A 16,813-nucleotide genomic window follows, 5' to 3' on the forward strand; every position below is an offset into this window, starting at 1 on the left:
AGCATCACTGCCTGCCCTAGTGCTGATCCACGCCCAGGCTTCAGGAGTGGTCCCCAAGGCCAGACCAGATAGTGTCGGGGTGATCCCCTCATTAGTGCTGGTGAGTAAGAGGACTTGAGGCTGGGAAGTGAAACCACAGGCAAAGAAGAGTAAGTAATTCTTGTCAGTGGACTCAAGGTTAAATTAACCCTTCTGTCCTTTCTGTATTTATCAGACATATCCAAATTGAGCTTCCCTAAGGTTACAGCTGTTCTGTGGGCTCACAAGGGCTTGTTTTCCTGTCAGAGTTGGAGCACTCTAATAAGCTGTATTTGTGAGACCTGTGTCACGGACCAGGGGAACAGAGGCAGAAACCAAACTTGCCAACAGCAGTATCTGCACCTCTTCTAGTCAGGTTTACATCGGGAGCAGAAAATATTAATGCACATGTTTGTAAAAGATTGCCACAATGAGCTCATCTTTCAATGGGTGTTAACACTCCTACAGCAAGATTTTATACAGGGGACACCTATTATCATGCCTATTTATTGGAAAAGGAGATAGTCCAGAAGGAAACCTAGTAAACTCTGGCATTCTTTAGCTCACTTTCTCCTCAAGAAGCAATGGCCCCACATCAAAAACGAGGATATTGGTCCAATCAGGGCATGACCACCTAACAGCCCACTCACCAAGTTTGACCTATTGCCTATTTTGGTTCAGCCCTCTAGTAACACAGTTGGATGGTGAAGCCAGAGATCCATACAACCTGCAAAGCCTACAATATTTGCTATCTTCCCCTTTGTGAAAAATGTTTATCAACTCCTGGTCAAGAGCAGCAGTGCACATTATAAATACAATGCAAGCCAGTTATGACATATAAAAATTGTAGGATTCGCCGTAAAGAAATAACAACAAAAACAAAAAAGAGGTGACAAAAATGTAAGGATATATCGTATTGAACTTGATATGTCCTCAAAGTGCAATGTGTAATCAAGTAAAGAATTCGTTAAGAAATATTTGACCTTATCGTCCTCAAACTAAATCATCAAAATTGAATGTATATCTAGCACTTATCTGAGTTCCACTAGCTAAATGTTTAGTACCTACACGTGGTGAATGGCTATTACAGTAGACAGGACATAGCCAAATTATCTCAAAAGTCCTTCTTACCTTTCACATGATAAGATTATATAAAACATGTATAGAGTTAAAAAAGCACAAACTATCTGTTCTCCACTTTCCAATTAGAGTTTTAACTCTTCAAAATATGTCCTGATTTCTCTGATCCACATGAACCTTAGCATTCCAAGCTCGTGGCACCCTGTGAATGCATGAATGCTGGAACTGAACCTTTCAGAAAGTGACCCCTGACCCCTAGCCTGCCTCTGCACTTATTCATTCTGGGCTTATCTCTCACTCGTGATTGTGATCCTGGCTTTTGTATTGTGTGTCACTGCTCTTTCTGGCTCCTGCCCGGAGCTCCTCCTGGGTTTCTGGCCTGAATTTCTCTCCTTCTCCTCTGCTGGGAGATAGTTTGAGAGTCTTTTGGGAAACTAACTCCCAGCCCTCCTCCAAGAACAAGCACCTCTCAGAAAAGGAAATATGACAGAAAGGGCAGGGTTTTAGAAGGCAAAAAGCAAGGTGGGTTTGGGAATTTGAAAGAAAAACACTCTGAAAAAGTGATTCAGGAAAGTCAGAAGGAAAGGATTAATGATCTTTTGAGAAGGCACTTCTGCAGGACTTCTGGGGCCTGGCTATTCGAGAGGAATGGTCACAAGTTCAAGGACAGAGCTGGGGAAAATGAGGAGTGGGTCAGGAGGTGAGGTGGGCCTAGCTTTTCCAAATCTCACTGGGGAACATGGATTCTCAGTCACACATGAGATGGAAATCACATGTGGACCAGTTTCAAGGGTAAAATAAAATAACAGTTTATTATAGAAAAGAAGCACAGCTGGCTACTCCATAGGTAAAGCAATGTTAACAACTCCAGAGACAGAGCAGCCCTGCATGCAAGAGGTGTTTTACTGGTATGGGGTCCCTCCTGAATTCCTCGGAATACATGGGTTTGTTCCCTTAACTAACAGTTTGCTTTCTTCCTCCTCTCAACCACCGAAAAGTTTAGCTGCCTGCTTTTTTCCTACTGGGCTGCTCCTTCAAAATCCTGTTAGCCCTCTGCCTCCATTATATACTGGACTCTGGAGTCAGACCACCAGGATTCAAATACATCTCACTGTGTGTTCACTACTTCGCGTGGGGAAAGGGACTTAACCTACTTTAGTGATTAACCTTTAAAGACCTGTTGGCTCCCTACCTCACTGAGACACTGGTGCAACAGCCCAGTCCAGGCCTAGGGCCAAGACCCTGGGTAAGCTGTCAGCAAGGCCTGAGATCCAACACGCAGGGTCCCAAGGAAGGAAACAGAGCTGAAAGGAAGAGATGACAAAGTGCTCAGAAACGATTCCTCAGCACTGAGTTTCTTCAGGTCTAAGTTATCCCTGTTGCCTTAAGGTAAGTCCCATTGCAAGGAACCCATAAGGACACTTTAACTGATTCCTTTTGGGAAATGCAGTGTCCTAGGATGAACATAAACTAAAGTGTCATTATCCTTTGAATAGTTGCATTGTTATTATAAAATAATTGCTTGTTATATTTTTGCAAATAGTAGATAGAAGTGCAAGTTTGCTATACTTTATGTGAAATGCATGAGGCCAGAAATATTGCAGATTTCAGAGATATTTTGGAATTTGGAATGTGGGCATAGAAGTGACCAGTTGAGCAACCCCAATCTGAAAATTATGTGTCATCTGAACATAATCCAGGCATCAGGCTGGTACTCAAAAAGTGTTGGATTTGGGAGCATTTTAGACTTCAGATTTTTAGATTAGGGATGTCTGACTTGTGTAAGAAAGACATTACCTGAAATTTCTCATCCCTGAAGTAATAATTTGATGATCATTCTTTCATGATTGTTTTTATGCATCAACACAATATTTAATAGGATTATATCATAGAAACTCATAGTATCATAGACTCTGCGTGTGTGTGTGTGTGTGTGTGTGTGTGTGTGTGTGTGTGTGTTCTTTGGGTTAGAATTTTTTTTAATTTTGGGTAAATTCATTCCTTCCTTTTTACCTCCCATATCCCATTCTTATATGGAGGAAATTGTTATTATTTTACAGAAAGGATCACTTTACACATTTCTCTGTACTTTGTGTGCATTGCTCCAGAGCAGATTTAGAATTAATTTGTATGCATAATGTTTGTTGCATGAGTAGATTTTAACTTATTGACTCCTCCCTCTCTCCCCACCTCTTCTTTTTATTTTTACACGGAGCACCAGGACCTTTACATTGAGCTACATCCCAACCCTTTTTGTTTCTTATTTCAGATAAGATCTCTGAATTGCCAAGTACACTCCAACTTGCAATCCTTCTTCCTCAGCTTCCCAGAATCCTGAGGTTACAGGTGTGCAGCACCACCCCTACCTGAGCTGTCTGTCTTGATGGACACACTTTTAGAAACAAACTTTTCATGGACAGCCTTCCTCAGGGGTGCTTTGGTTTGGTTTCTGTGAGGTGTGTTCCCTGGACAGAAGGTACCCTTGTTAGGTGGATCATGTCAACTTGACCTGAATAAGAACTACCTAGCAGATTAGTGAGGCTCTGTGTATGTCTGTGGGTGATCGACATGCAGGCCTTAACATTAAGGAGGAAAGACCCATCCCTGATGTAGGTCACGCTAACCTAGGCTTGTAGCCTAGACAGGATAAAAGTGAAAGAAGAAAGAATTCTGCCCTTTTTTCTTTGGAGGAGCTCTAGTCTTCATTGCCTTTGGCTGTGGGTCTCCAGTTCCTTCAGGCTTCCACGGCAGATCCTTCAGCGCAGACTTACACACAGGACTCTGCAGTGAGTTTCCATCCTTTGGCCCGACTGGATCCTCCGACCCTCCAGTGGACAGGCTGCCATTTTGCATTCTTCCACGCCTGGTCTGGCAGGTGGCCACTGGGACTCTTCTGCTTCTGGTCCTGTATGTTTACCGAGTAAACCTTCTGTATAATCATGTATTTTTTTTGTTAAATCTGTTCCTCTAATGAACTCTAAATAATACACAAGGGGACATACATTTCCCCAGCGATGTATACACAGCTCCTGCATCTCTTTTAAGAGTAGATATCATCGGTCTTCTTCATGTTTACCAGACTATTAAGTGTAAAATGACAACTGAAGTTTACTTTAGTTTGCAATTTTCTGACCTCTAGTAAGGTTGCGCTTTTTTAAGTGTATTTATCATTCATTTAGATTTGCTTTCTGTGGAGCCCATTGGCATCCTTTGCCTCTTGCTCTGCTTAGTTGTTCTTTATTAATTGTAAAAGTTCTTTGTATATTGCAGCCATGGATCCTTTATCAGTGTAAATACATTTTTTTCTGAGCTCATGGTTTGACTTCATTCTAAGTTTGCAACCAAACTGCAGCATATTTTCTGGCTAAGGGGAAAGGATAAAAAATCCAAGATTCTGGAAATCCGAGATCAAGGAACTTGGCAGAGGCATTTTCTGATGAGGACTCTACCCCGGCGATGCAGGGGGCTATCGCCTCACCATGTCCTCACACAGCCTTTCCACTGTGCTCATTCAGAAAGGAAAGCGCTCTCACGTTCCTCTTCTTGTTCTTATGGGGACACCTGTCAGAGCAGAGTCCCACCTTAATAACCTCATCTAAAACAGAGTCACGTGGGGCTTCAACATGGAATTTGAGGAGGACTCGATTCTGTGTGCAACAGACAGTTCTGCAGAAGAGGATCAACCCACGGAGGAAATGACAGTCTGCTGTGTCTAAGCCACATTCATCCTGCAGCATGACAGGGAAACAGCTGGCTGATTCCCATTCTCCAAAATATGGCATAGAAATAGCAGCAGAGCCTCTAGGCTTGCAGGTGTCGTGGGCTGGAAATCTCTATGCATGCCAAGCTTCCAGTGGCCCAGCACTAAGTCAACATATCAGATGTGTTGCATTGGACTTCTGTGAGGATAAAGCCTGAAGGGCCATGTGACTCTGTGATATGTTAAAAAACACATTTTGGTCTTCCAAGCAGCTTCCTGTTTCCTGGCACACAGCTCCCAAATGTCTTGGACTCTATGGAGAGATGTATCTTTGTGTGTCAATGAGATGACTGGTAGCTGGGGCTCCCCAGGTAGTCTCAGGATTGGGGTGATGTCACCATAGGATCCAACTGTGGCATTCATGGGTTAGATCCTTAAGCCATGCTCCTGACCACTCCAAGGCAGAGGGCTGAAGGTTGGGTTGATCACCAAAGACCAATATTTAATGATGCTGAAGCAGTGAAGTCTCCATAAAAACCCAAAGGTAAAGGTTCAGAGAGCATCCAAGTGGGTGACCAAGGACACACACAAGCCAGGAGGTGGGCGCGCTCCAACTTCAGGGCACAGAAGTGGCTGTGCTCAGGGCCTTTATGAACCTCACCATACATATCCATATGTCTTCATTTGATCTCTGAAAATATCCTACGCAATATGTCAATAATGGTAAGTATACTGTTTTCCCAGATTCTGTGAGTAGCTCTAGAAATTATTCAAAGTATTAAACCTGAGAAGGGGGTTGTGGAAACCATTTTGTAGCCAAGTCAGGAGTGTGGGTCACATGGGACTTAGATCAGCATCTGAAATGGGGGTGGGGAGTTGGGCCATTTGAGCTTTTACCCAGGAGGATTTGCACTACCACCCTTGGTGTCAGACCAGAACTGACTTGTAGGACACCCGGCTGGTGTTGAAGAATTGGTCACTGTGGGAAAACATCCAACATCTGGTCACAGAAAGTTTCTGTTCTGAGTAGAACATTATATATTATCTACCCTATTTAGGTCATAAGCTTTTTCTCCTTGTGACTCCCCCAAAACTAAGGAAACAGAGGAAACCACCAAATGAGATTAAGTCAGTACGGTAGCAGGCTTTGGTGTGTGACCCAGCTCCTCTCAAGTGCTTAAGAAATGCTGAAGTGGGTAGCAGGTCTCATGGACAAGATTAGGCTGGCCCCTAACAAAGGGAAGAAGCCCATTTTTCTGGGGTTGCTAAGGTGGACTAGGACCAGGGTGATCATTATCTCAGTTGTGGTTGAATAAGATGGCTCTGGAGAAGTCCTTATTGCTCAAGAGGGCATTTTGGTCTCCAGGAGATGGTCCTGCCGTGGACTGGGGAGGGAAGCAGCCCCATCTTTGTGAATGCTCTGGTGGAATCCAAGATGACTGCAGGTTTACGGCAATCACTGGAAACTTCTAGGCATCCATTCCAGGTAAAAGCTGAACTTGAATGTTTCTACAACTCTCTTCTCTTGGTGTCTTCAGTCTTGAAGGAGGATAAGTTAGGCAAATTTAGGGCTAAAGGCCTTATATTACCAGTTTTTAGACAGGCACTCCCTGCCTACATGCAGAGCTGAGTATCCTCTACCCAAAAGTTTTAAGGTAATAAAGAAAACAGATACAAAATGAAGGCAGAAATGCCAAGTTTCATCTTGCTTTTAGTTACCCATTGGGCATCTATAGGTCCAAGTGTGGAGTCCCTACTTCTTTGTAGAAGCAACTTTTAAGGTTCTGTCTCAGAAGAAAACACAAACCATACTTTTCATGAGTAACAGGTTAATGGCCCAGGAATTTGTTTGCCCTGTCCTGCAATGATCCCCAGCAGTTTATATTTTTCCATCTACTTTATTCTTAGAGATTCGATGAGGAGGACATCTTGGCTTTAATAATGTACCTGGTTGTTGAGGTCAGTAAGAGAATTCAGAAAGTTAGGGAAGAATACGCACCATACTTTTCATGGGTACCATGTGTGCCCTGCCCATTGTTCCCCTGGAGGTCTCTACCTCCAACGCCCCCTGTTCTGGTTTAGATTTGGAGCATCCCTCAAATGGCTCATGTGTTCAGAGGTGGGGCTTTTGGAAGGTAATTAGAACACCGGGACACTGCTGCTGATTTCCTGTTCGGAGGCCAGTTCCAGTCAGAGGAAAGCCGTCTCGGGGGGATAACTTGGAAGGGCGTGTCACCCCATCTCACTCTGCCTCCTGACGGTCATCATGTGAGCAGCTTCCCGCCATGCATGCCTTCCACTGTGCCATTTCTGTCAAATGACTGTGGACAGAATGTTCTTAAAAAAGGAGCAAAGTAAACCTCGCCTTAAAGTGTGGGTATCAAATATTGTATGTCAGTGATGAGGAAAGTGGCTGACCCAACCCCTAATAAATCATCTGCATCTCAGAGTCTGTGCCCCAGCACCTCTCCCTATGACAGCTCTGAGTTATATGGCTGAAGACTCACATCTGATACACTTAGTGTAAAATGCAGGTGAACAGGCAATGGACTTCCTCCCAACAACACTGGAGCAAAGCAGACCCTGACCAGCCTGCCTTGATGTAAGGGGCACAGCCTCCCTGGAGCCCTGGCATCTGCCTGAACTTTACCGTGTGGGATGCCATCCGACAGTTCCTAACCCATACCCCCCACCCAGTCTCTTCTCAAAAGCAGTGGTTAGCAATGACCTTAATAGGAAACGAGGGGCCCTGCTCCTTCAGCCGAGAACGCAGGCCAAATTGCTTCCATGGACTTACTTAATCTAACCCTCCAATTTATTCCCCATTAAGATGGTTACTCTAATTTAGCTATTTGTGCCTGTCAAGCAAAGACAGAGAGGCCCTCCCAGCTTTGAGAGCAGCTCTCCACTCATCATACGAAGCTCAAGGCCTTTCCCACAGCACAAGAACCAACATCCGCCTATACTTAGGAGCTCATGAATAACCCAGCAGAAGCACAGGCATGAGTCCTCACTGGCGCAGAACACTCCGACTCTCGAGTATTATGGCATGGGTTACCACTGGCCACGTCATGAAATGGAGAAACATAACCTGCCTACTCCTCCAAATACCCCCTGGGAACAGAGCACATAGGGCAAAGAAAGACAAGATGGATTCTGCTTTCCTGTCTACATCTGTGACCTTAGATTCTTGTGATACTTCACACCACTTCACCCTTCTAGGACTTGATTTCCTCAACAAGGCATAAGAGGACTGAATGTAAAGCCCTAAAAGTTTAAGAATCCTTGATCTTTTTTCTGACACAGGCCTCCCAGTAGTCTCTGCTGTACTTTCCAGAATTGACACACTGCAGCTCCTGACCATTTCAGGTCCTCGGAGAAAGCTGGAGTGGCTGCCTTCTGCTTTCTTCTGTTGGACCAGATCCACCAGTGTAATTTCTCCCAGACTATCATTTCCTGGAGTTTTACTTCTGGAGAATTCCAAAATGTTAATGTTTATTGGATGTGATTGCTAAATAGTACATCTGGAGCCGATCCCTCTTCATCATTCGCCCTCAGTCTGAGGAGTTTATCAGCTCCCTTGGACAGGGTTCACCGTGCCATTAGCATTGGACGTGGATGTCACACTTTACAAACGTTTTTTATCTTTGGGAAAGGCAGGGCAAGGAAAGCAAATCAGATCACTGAGTCCAGGGCTCAGAGTTGGAAGCTGTTATTTTTTGTGAAATGTGCTTTATTTCATTTTTGAGATAAGTGATGCAGGCAGTGCCATCAGGGTGAGCTGCTGATAGCTATGCAGTGGTTTTGCTGTCCCGTACACATACAGCAGTGGGTATACACTCCTACACATACCATCCTCACACAGGTACACACACACCTGCTCAGATACCCGAAAATGCCATCTGGGTGATGGTCATGAGGCAAAACTGGGAAATAGTTTTGCAAGAGCCCAAGAGGGATAATGGGAAAGACTTAGTGGCTGCCACAATATGGCACCAGGAGACTTCATATGAATCCCTTATAATGTTGCAATGTCATGTTGCTGATAAGATACTTACATAGGCATCATACTTTCTGACCTTTCCCACCTCAAGGGCATACACTATTTCTACTTCTTGGACCATTCTCTGCTATCCACCTGCCCACCCCAACCAACTTCTCATCCTTCCTAGAGAAATCTTCTCTGACAACCCTAACTAAATGAGGAAACTCTCCACCACTGCACTCCACCTAAGCATTCTGTTGTTATCACACTTACTTACATTTTTGCATATTTTTATTGACCTATTTATTATCTGTCTTTCCCACTTAAATATGAAGTCTTTAAGAGGTAGAAATCTACTCTCTAACACACACTGTTCCTCATTCCTGTTCCCTTGATCATGGTGTTCTTTCTGCCTGGAATGGCCTTTCCCCTTGGTGGCCTGAAAACTCTCTTGAAGCTCAGACGCGGTGGCCTCTTCTCCAAGCACCTTGTCTGGCTCCGCCCACTTCTGGCCTCTCCTCCTCAGTTCTGTGCTCCCATAATGCACTGCACTCAACACCACCTATGTCTGCCACTTCACCCCGCAACTACTTGTGCGCATGATTGTTTTCCCCACAGCCTATGAAGGAAGGGCCATGTTTTGTGTGTCTTTGTGTCTGAAGCACAGAGCACAGTGCTAGGTGCTTAGTAGATTCTCTCAAAAAACAGTTAAATGATTAAATGAATAGATTTCCCTGCTGGAGAAAATGGTAGAGATGCTGAGGTTATCTGAGCATTTCTGTCACACTTGGTCCTCCAGACCACATTAACACCTCCCACATAACCAGGGAATTTTCATCCCCCCAAAAATGTCAGAGTGTCTGGTTGAATAATAGGAAAAGCAGAAAGATAACTGAGAAGGAAGTTCTTACGATAGCAGTTTTCCATAGCTGCCATGACAAAGTAGAAGAAAATGAAACTTGCTTTCTTGTAGTTCTGGTGGCTGGAAATTTGAAATCAGGACATCCACAGGGCTAATTTCTTCTCAGGCTGTATGGGAGACTGCCCTCTCCTAGGCTCTGGTGGTTTTGTGGGAATTTCCAGTGCCCCTTGGCTTGTCCCCAAGCTTCCCTCACATGACACACTCCTCTCTCTTCCCTGGTCTTGCCCACAGCATGTTTCTGTGTCCCAGCTTCCCCTATTTTTCAGGACACTGGTCACACCAATGACTTCTTTTTACTTGATTATCTCTACGAAGACCCCATTTCCAAATAAGGTCACATGCTGAGAAGCCAGGGATTTAGACTTCAGCATATTTGGGGGGAACATAATTAAACCCATACAGTGCATCCTCGAAACTGACAAGCCAAAGGTGAGAATGGCTCCTGACTGTTTTCTGCCTCGTTTTCCTCTTTGATACTTACCAGTCAGTGCCACCTCGAAGGTGGAATAGACTTCAAGATTTGAGGAAGTTTCTCCATGGTGGTGTTTCAGATACAATAGGGGAGGAGGGGTATGTGGGGGGTGACAAAGACACAGATACACAGAGAGACAGGACAGAGGGGTGGAACTGGGGACATCAGGTCAGTCCAGCTACTTTCCCTGCTTCTTGCCTCTTGGGGACATCATGTGGCCAGGGATTATCCCAAGTGACAGGATGTGAGAGGATCCAGAGGAACAGAGGGTGGCCTGGCACCTGCAGCTGCCCAGGCTGCCCTGAGGACTTGACTCAGTACACAGCTGCATGCACTGGGTTAATAGAACATCCGGTCCCAGTCGGGCATCAGCATGACACCTGGTCAGGGCCAAGGACACTGGCACGGGGTCTGGACACAGCCTGTCTCCCAGCCTTCCCTGTTGTGTGAGTTTGGGCCAGGCTCCACTGTCTTCACTCTCCCCGGCACCCCGCAAGGCAGGTGAGGCAGGGGTGGGAATAGAAGGCTGACCTCTAACCCCTTCCCACTCCCGCATCCCGTGAGCATCCATAATGACCCCTCCTTGGCAAGAAAAGCCATCAACACAACAGCAAACAGAGAAAGGCCAATGAGTACCAGCCCAGCCTTCATCTGCTCACTCACTCTAAACAGAAATCACTTACCCTAAACGGCAATCAGTCCCCGATGGCCTCCTTTCCAAATGCCTCGTATGACAATGAGTGATTTGTAACAACATCCAATCAGGCGCACCAAACCTTCCTGTAATTGCCTGTCCTTTTCAGAGTTCTTAAAAGCTTTCCAGCGGAAAAGAACAGAAGCTCCTTGTCAGAAGTAGGCTATTATACAGAGGAGAGAGACACCCCCACTCTCAGCCTCCCATCCAGCCCTCCCCGTACCTCCAGGCCCTGGTCCCCTGCAGGAGGAATCCGCATCTGGCTGACACAGCCCTGGGAGCAGGGACCACCTGCTGGTGCACAGCTCCCAGCTGGTTCCCCTCCCTGGGCTGCTTCTTGATGCCTAGAACCTGGGCCCTGAGAGCTGCAGTGAGCCCTTTAAACTCCTTCCTTTCCTTCCAGGCCAGAAGAGGAGGTGACAGCAGCATCTGCACCTCACACTGCATGTTTTTTATGAAAGCAAGCAGAACCGAGCACCAGCAAGTCCAGGGATGTAGCTGGTGCCATAGGACAGGTAGAGGGCGCCCAGGCAGAACTGCCACGTAGCCTGGATCCCAGATAAGTCACACACTTGTGCTCTATGCACTGATAGAAAGGACAGCATTATTCTGCTGGAGTGACAGGAGTCTGGGGACAACTTCTCACCTCCACAGTCAGCCCCCAGATCTTGTAACAAACTAAATTAAAAAATATAAAAGGGCAAGGGCTGTTGCTCAGTGTGAAGGCCTTGGGGTCCAATCCCCATTGCTGTAATAAGTAAAGTTCCTTTCCCTCACATCCTCACCAGCATCTGTTATTATTTGATTTGTAATTCTTTCTGGATACATGTAAATAAATAATTAACCCATCAAAGCACAGTCAAGGAAGAGAGTGAAGGGGCCTTGGATTAAAGGGTCCCAGGGGTCAAAAAATGGAAATTCTCCAAGAAAGGAAATTGTAGGGAGACTATGTGCAAATATCTGTGGCCATGGCATTTTCTTCTTGAAAACACGGGGTAGATTTCTCACTCCACTCCACACTAAGCTCACTCCCAATTCCTAAATTTTCCTTTAGCCTTCTGGTCCCACTATTCAGCCTGAATGCTCTCCCCCTGCTCTGAGGCTGGCTGAAGGGATTCTCTCCTCTAGACATCTGCAAAATAATAAATATTTCCCCAGTAGATAAAATGCTTCCCGGGGATGTTTCCTAATTCTGCATCCCCAGCATCAGGCCCAGTTCCATATGCACTGGTGGAGGGTTGGCCCTCAGCCCTCCTATCTGGTCCAGCCGGAGACTCAGCCTCTGGAACACCCCCATCTCCCTGCCCAACTGCCACCCTTGGCCTCTGTGCAGCCTGCAGCCTGGGAAGTCACTCGTCCCAAACATCCTCCCCACGTGAGCCATGTCGAGGTCCACCTCCTCTGGGCAGCCTGCCCCACACTACTGCCAGCACACCGCAGTGCATCTCCCATGCTGCGTTAGTCGGGCGGGACAGTGTGCACAACACTTCGGGTGCTGAGCGGGTCTAAAGCCGCTCACCTGGTGATGTATCCACCCGCTATCCCCAGACAGACTTATGGGCGGGCCTGTGGGAAGGGACCAAAGCGACTTCTCTGTTCTCTTTCCAGCTCACATCTATGGGTTAATGACTGATGAAAGATGCTGAAATCTGCCAGAAAGTTTGCTTTTATCCACAGCTCTTGGGGTTCGGAAGGGGATTTTGTAACCTTTCTAACCTTCCCTTGTGTGAAAAGTGGACAGTTCCAATCCAGTTCCTCTTCACGCCCAGTGTTCCATCTACCACAGTCTCGTGCTTGCAAGCCCTGTCTACGGTCCAAACTCCTCCTGGTGGTAGGTCCTGGGGTCTTTAGGAGAAGTTCAACGAAGGGCTGCTGAAGGGGGCTGCTGCAGGCCAGCTTGAGCTTGCTGGCAAGACTGTTAAAAGGCTTTGATATTTTCCCAGTGCCACCTCTTAGAGCACTTCTCTGTCTTTGCCTATTCCTTACAGGTAAACCACATCCCCTTCTACGGCAATGTTCAACGTCTCTTAGAGGGAAGTGAGCCGGAGGACTCATCCCTATGCTGGTCCACATCTGCACCAGTGGGGGAAGGCAGGGAGGAAGGGAGGGAGGACTGAGGAGGGAGAAGGAGAACTGGGGAGCGTGAGAGGGAGAAAGGGATAGAGGAAGGAAAGGAAAGGAAAGGAAGGAAGGGAGGAAGGAAGGAAGGAAGGAAGGAAGGAAGGAAGGAAGGAAGGAAGGAAGGAGATGGGGAAGAAGAGAGGGAGGGAAGTGAGGAGGAAAAGAGGGAGGGAGACGGGGCAGAGAGGGAGAGAAGAGAGAGATGGAAAAGAAAGGAGGGATGGGAGAACCAGTGTCCTCGGACTCCAATTGGGCTGCTGAAGGGGGCTGCTGCAGGCCAGCTTGAGCTTGCTGGCAAGACTGTTAAAAGGCTTTGATATTTTCCCAGTGCCACCTCTTAGAGCACTTCTCTGTCTTTGCCTATTCCTTACAGGTAAACCACATCCCCTTCTACGGCAATGTTCAACGTCTCTTAGAGGGAAGTGAGCCGGAGGACTCATCCCTATGCTGGTCCACATCTGCACCAGTGGGGGAAGGCAGGGAGGAAGGGAGGGAGGACTGAGGAGGGAGAAGGAGAACTGGGGAGCGTGAGAGGGAGAAAGGGATAGGAGAAGGAAAGGAAAGGAAAGGAAGGAAGGGAGGAAGGAAGGAAGGAAGGAAGGAAGGAAGGAAGGAAGGAAGGAAGGAAGGAGATGGGGAAGAAGAGAGGGAGGGAAGTGAGGAGGAAAAGAGGGAGGGAGACGGGGCAGAGAGGGAGAGAAGAGAGAGATGGAAAAGAAAGGAGGGATGGGAGAACCAGTGTCCTCGGACTCCAATTTTGGGCAAGCTCGAAGGAAGGGAGGAAGGAAGGAAGGAAGGAAGGAAGGAAGGAAGGAAGGAAGGAAGGAAGGAGATGGGGAAGAAGAGAGGGAGGGAAGTGAGGAGGAAAAGAGGGAGGGAGACGGGGCAGAGAGGGAGAGAAGAGAGAGATGGAAAAGAAAGGAGGGATGGGAGAACCAGTGTCCTCGGACTCCAATTTTGGGCAAGCTCCAAGTAGGATTTCGTGCTCTCCATGACACGGGGTTGGTATCGCCCATCTGAACTACAACTTTCAGTTTGTCTGTTTCTATGCTTCGACTTTTCTCCTCTTTAAAGACGATGGTGATAACAGTGCCTACCTCAGGGTGCCTGACAAGCTTAGAGGAAGCGGTCTCCTTTGTAGTTTGTAGGGTGTGCTGCGTATGCCACACATAAGAAATCAACCCTGTTAGCCGTTGTCCTTACAATTCTCATTCCAGCAGGAATAGGGCCTTCGGCCACACAAGTCCACAGCTGGCTACAACATGCATTCTCCTTTATCTTGGCAGAGGTTTCCTCCAGCGGAAGCAGAAGGACAGGTTTATGCATCTTCACTATGTTAATTGTCTCCTGGCATGTGTGCTTGAATGTGTGATTTGTTGGGCATAACTATGTGTGTGTGCTTCGTCACTCCTACCTTAATGCAAGCCAATAACGGATTACAAACACAGACCGCAAGAATGCCTCCTTGATCAGCATCATGGAAGCTGAGGCAAGAGAATCACAAGTCCCACCCCAACCTGAGCAACTAGGCAAGATCCTGTCTCAAAATTAAAAATATAAAAAAGGGCCTAGGTAGTAGCACAGTGTAAAAGTCCTGGGTTCAATGCTCAGTCCTAAAACAGAAATAGTTTCTTTTATACCTGTTTCTCTGAAGTCAAAAAAGTATTCTGAGCTAGTAAGTTTCCAGATAATTGAACTTCATCCTTCTAAGCATGAAATTTGATTACCTGGACCCATGTTGGTGAAAGAAGTCTTCCATGCAGGTGGTTACCATCATTACTGTGTGTTCTGTTGGTAGCAGTGGGGTACAGCGAGAGTGGATCGAAAAGGCGAAAGACGCAGCCAAGTCCCACCACCCTGTGTGTCTGTGTGCCCTTAAGTCTCTTTGGCCCTCACTGTCACCGGTAGAACCGCGATGTGTCCATCTGTCCCATGCAGTTGTTGCTAGGACTCAAGGATATTGTGATGGTGACCTAACAGCAGGAAGTTATGAGATGCCTGTGACACTGCTTCCAAAATCCCAACGTGCAGTGTGGACGTGGAGTGTCACCACAGAGCAAATCTCGGGAATTATTCTTCCGGCCACAGTGCCATTTGCCCCTCCTCTAAATGACCCTACCTGCCATGCTGAGCTGTGATTTCTTCTAACGTCTCCATTGCTCTTGGCCTTTCCAACTGGAGCACCCTCTCCTCCTCATGCTGCTGCTCTTAGAGGAACCTTTGCCAACCAAAGGCTAGGGGAACTCAGCGCCTGACTTGTTCAACAGTAAACGGCGCATCTATCTATCCCACAAGGGCGGAGAGACCTGACAGCCCTGGAGCTGGGCTGGGTCTGGGGAAGCGTGTAGTCCAATTCTATAGGATGAGGAATCTGGGCCCCAGGAAGAGAAAATGATTTGTCTGAGATCCCACAGGCCCCGAACAGCAGAGCAGGGCTTAAAATTTCAGTCTCTTGATTCCCAACCCAAGCAAGCCCTACCTGGCCTGAAGAAGGCTGTCCTCAGGGACTGTGTGATAAAGGGCAAGGACTTTGTGCTTTCTGTGGTTTTCTTATTTACATTCAAGTTTGAAGTCAAGATGCACCTATAACTATGTAGGACCAGGAATGGTGAGATCAGGAACTACTCTGGGGCCAACGAGAGGACAGGCTAAGCTGGAGCAAGAGAATGATGGCACTTAGCTTAGATAACAAGACCCAAACCAGGTATAAACTAGTCAAATCTGAACTCTGCCTTCATGCTGTCTCCTCTGTAAGATGTCAGCGATGACTCAACCATCACTTCTCCCAGTGTGGCCTGAGGGTCAGCAGCATCCGCCGGGTGCTCACTGGAAATGGCACGTATGGCCTCCACCCTGACCTACCAAATCACAGGACTTCCTGAAGCCTCAGAATCCGCCATCTCTGCCCTCATCTGTTCCATCTTTAGGGACAGCCACTGAGTACTGAGAGACCCTGCGGGGAGCCATTCAAGCCTGCCTTGAATCCCCCTGAGTTGTAGCATGGTCCTGTCTGTTACATACAGCCTTCTTTCTGCTCTCCTGATGGGTCAAGGTCACTGCTCGCAGGAAGTCTGCAAGATGAGAAAGGGAAATTATGCTGTTCTATCATGAAGAAAGCCATTACCAGACCACTCAGCGAGGAAGGAGGAGCTCAGCAGCTCACAGACCCAGATAAGCATCTCCTCAGTTCCTAGGCTTTTTCTGCTCCTTACACACAAGTCTTATTGCAGGAAGGTGACATGTCCTTCAAGTGAGTTTAATAATCTCCCCAGGACCTTGTGGGGAGAGGGCAGTGACAGAGAGAGCAGGCAGAGTTGAGAGCTCACCACAGCCCCAACTCTGTGCCTTAGCTTACCTGGGAAACTGGGTTCCATGAGGGAGGAAGAGTCCTCTCACCTCCAACTGCAGGGGACTAGTTCACTGGCCCTGGGGCTTCAAAGGTCTCTTGAGCTTTGCTGGGTACCTGGCTGATGCTATGGCTGAGGGCACAGTAGAGCAGAAACTCGGGCTTTGGAGCTGCTCCTTCCTTCTGCTCAGAGGGCTATAGGCCTGGGATAAACCCTAAAAAAGCCTTCATGTCTGCAGAATCAGTCCCTTCCTGAGAGGAGATGCTCTCAGACAACTGAAGCTCACCCTCTTAGCCCACCAGTCACTTCATTTTCATGGTTTAGGATGGGCACTCTCTTGAACAGCAGGACACTTCTGTTTTTTCTAAAAGTGAATATGCAGAGCACAGGGTTAGCACAAAAGCCACAGAAGGCAGGGACTTTTCCCCGTCCCCTGCTGTGTCCCCAGTGCTGAGAACAATGCCTCATGCCTAC

Source organism: Fukomys damarensis, unplaced genomic scaffold (genome assembly GCF_012274545.1).
Source record: "Fukomys damarensis isolate Sample0158 unplaced genomic scaffold, DMR_v1.0_HiC HiC_scaffold_18, whole genome shotgun sequence".
Classification (NCBI taxonomy): domain Eukaryota; kingdom Metazoa; phylum Chordata; class Mammalia; order Rodentia; family Bathyergidae; genus Fukomys; species Fukomys damarensis.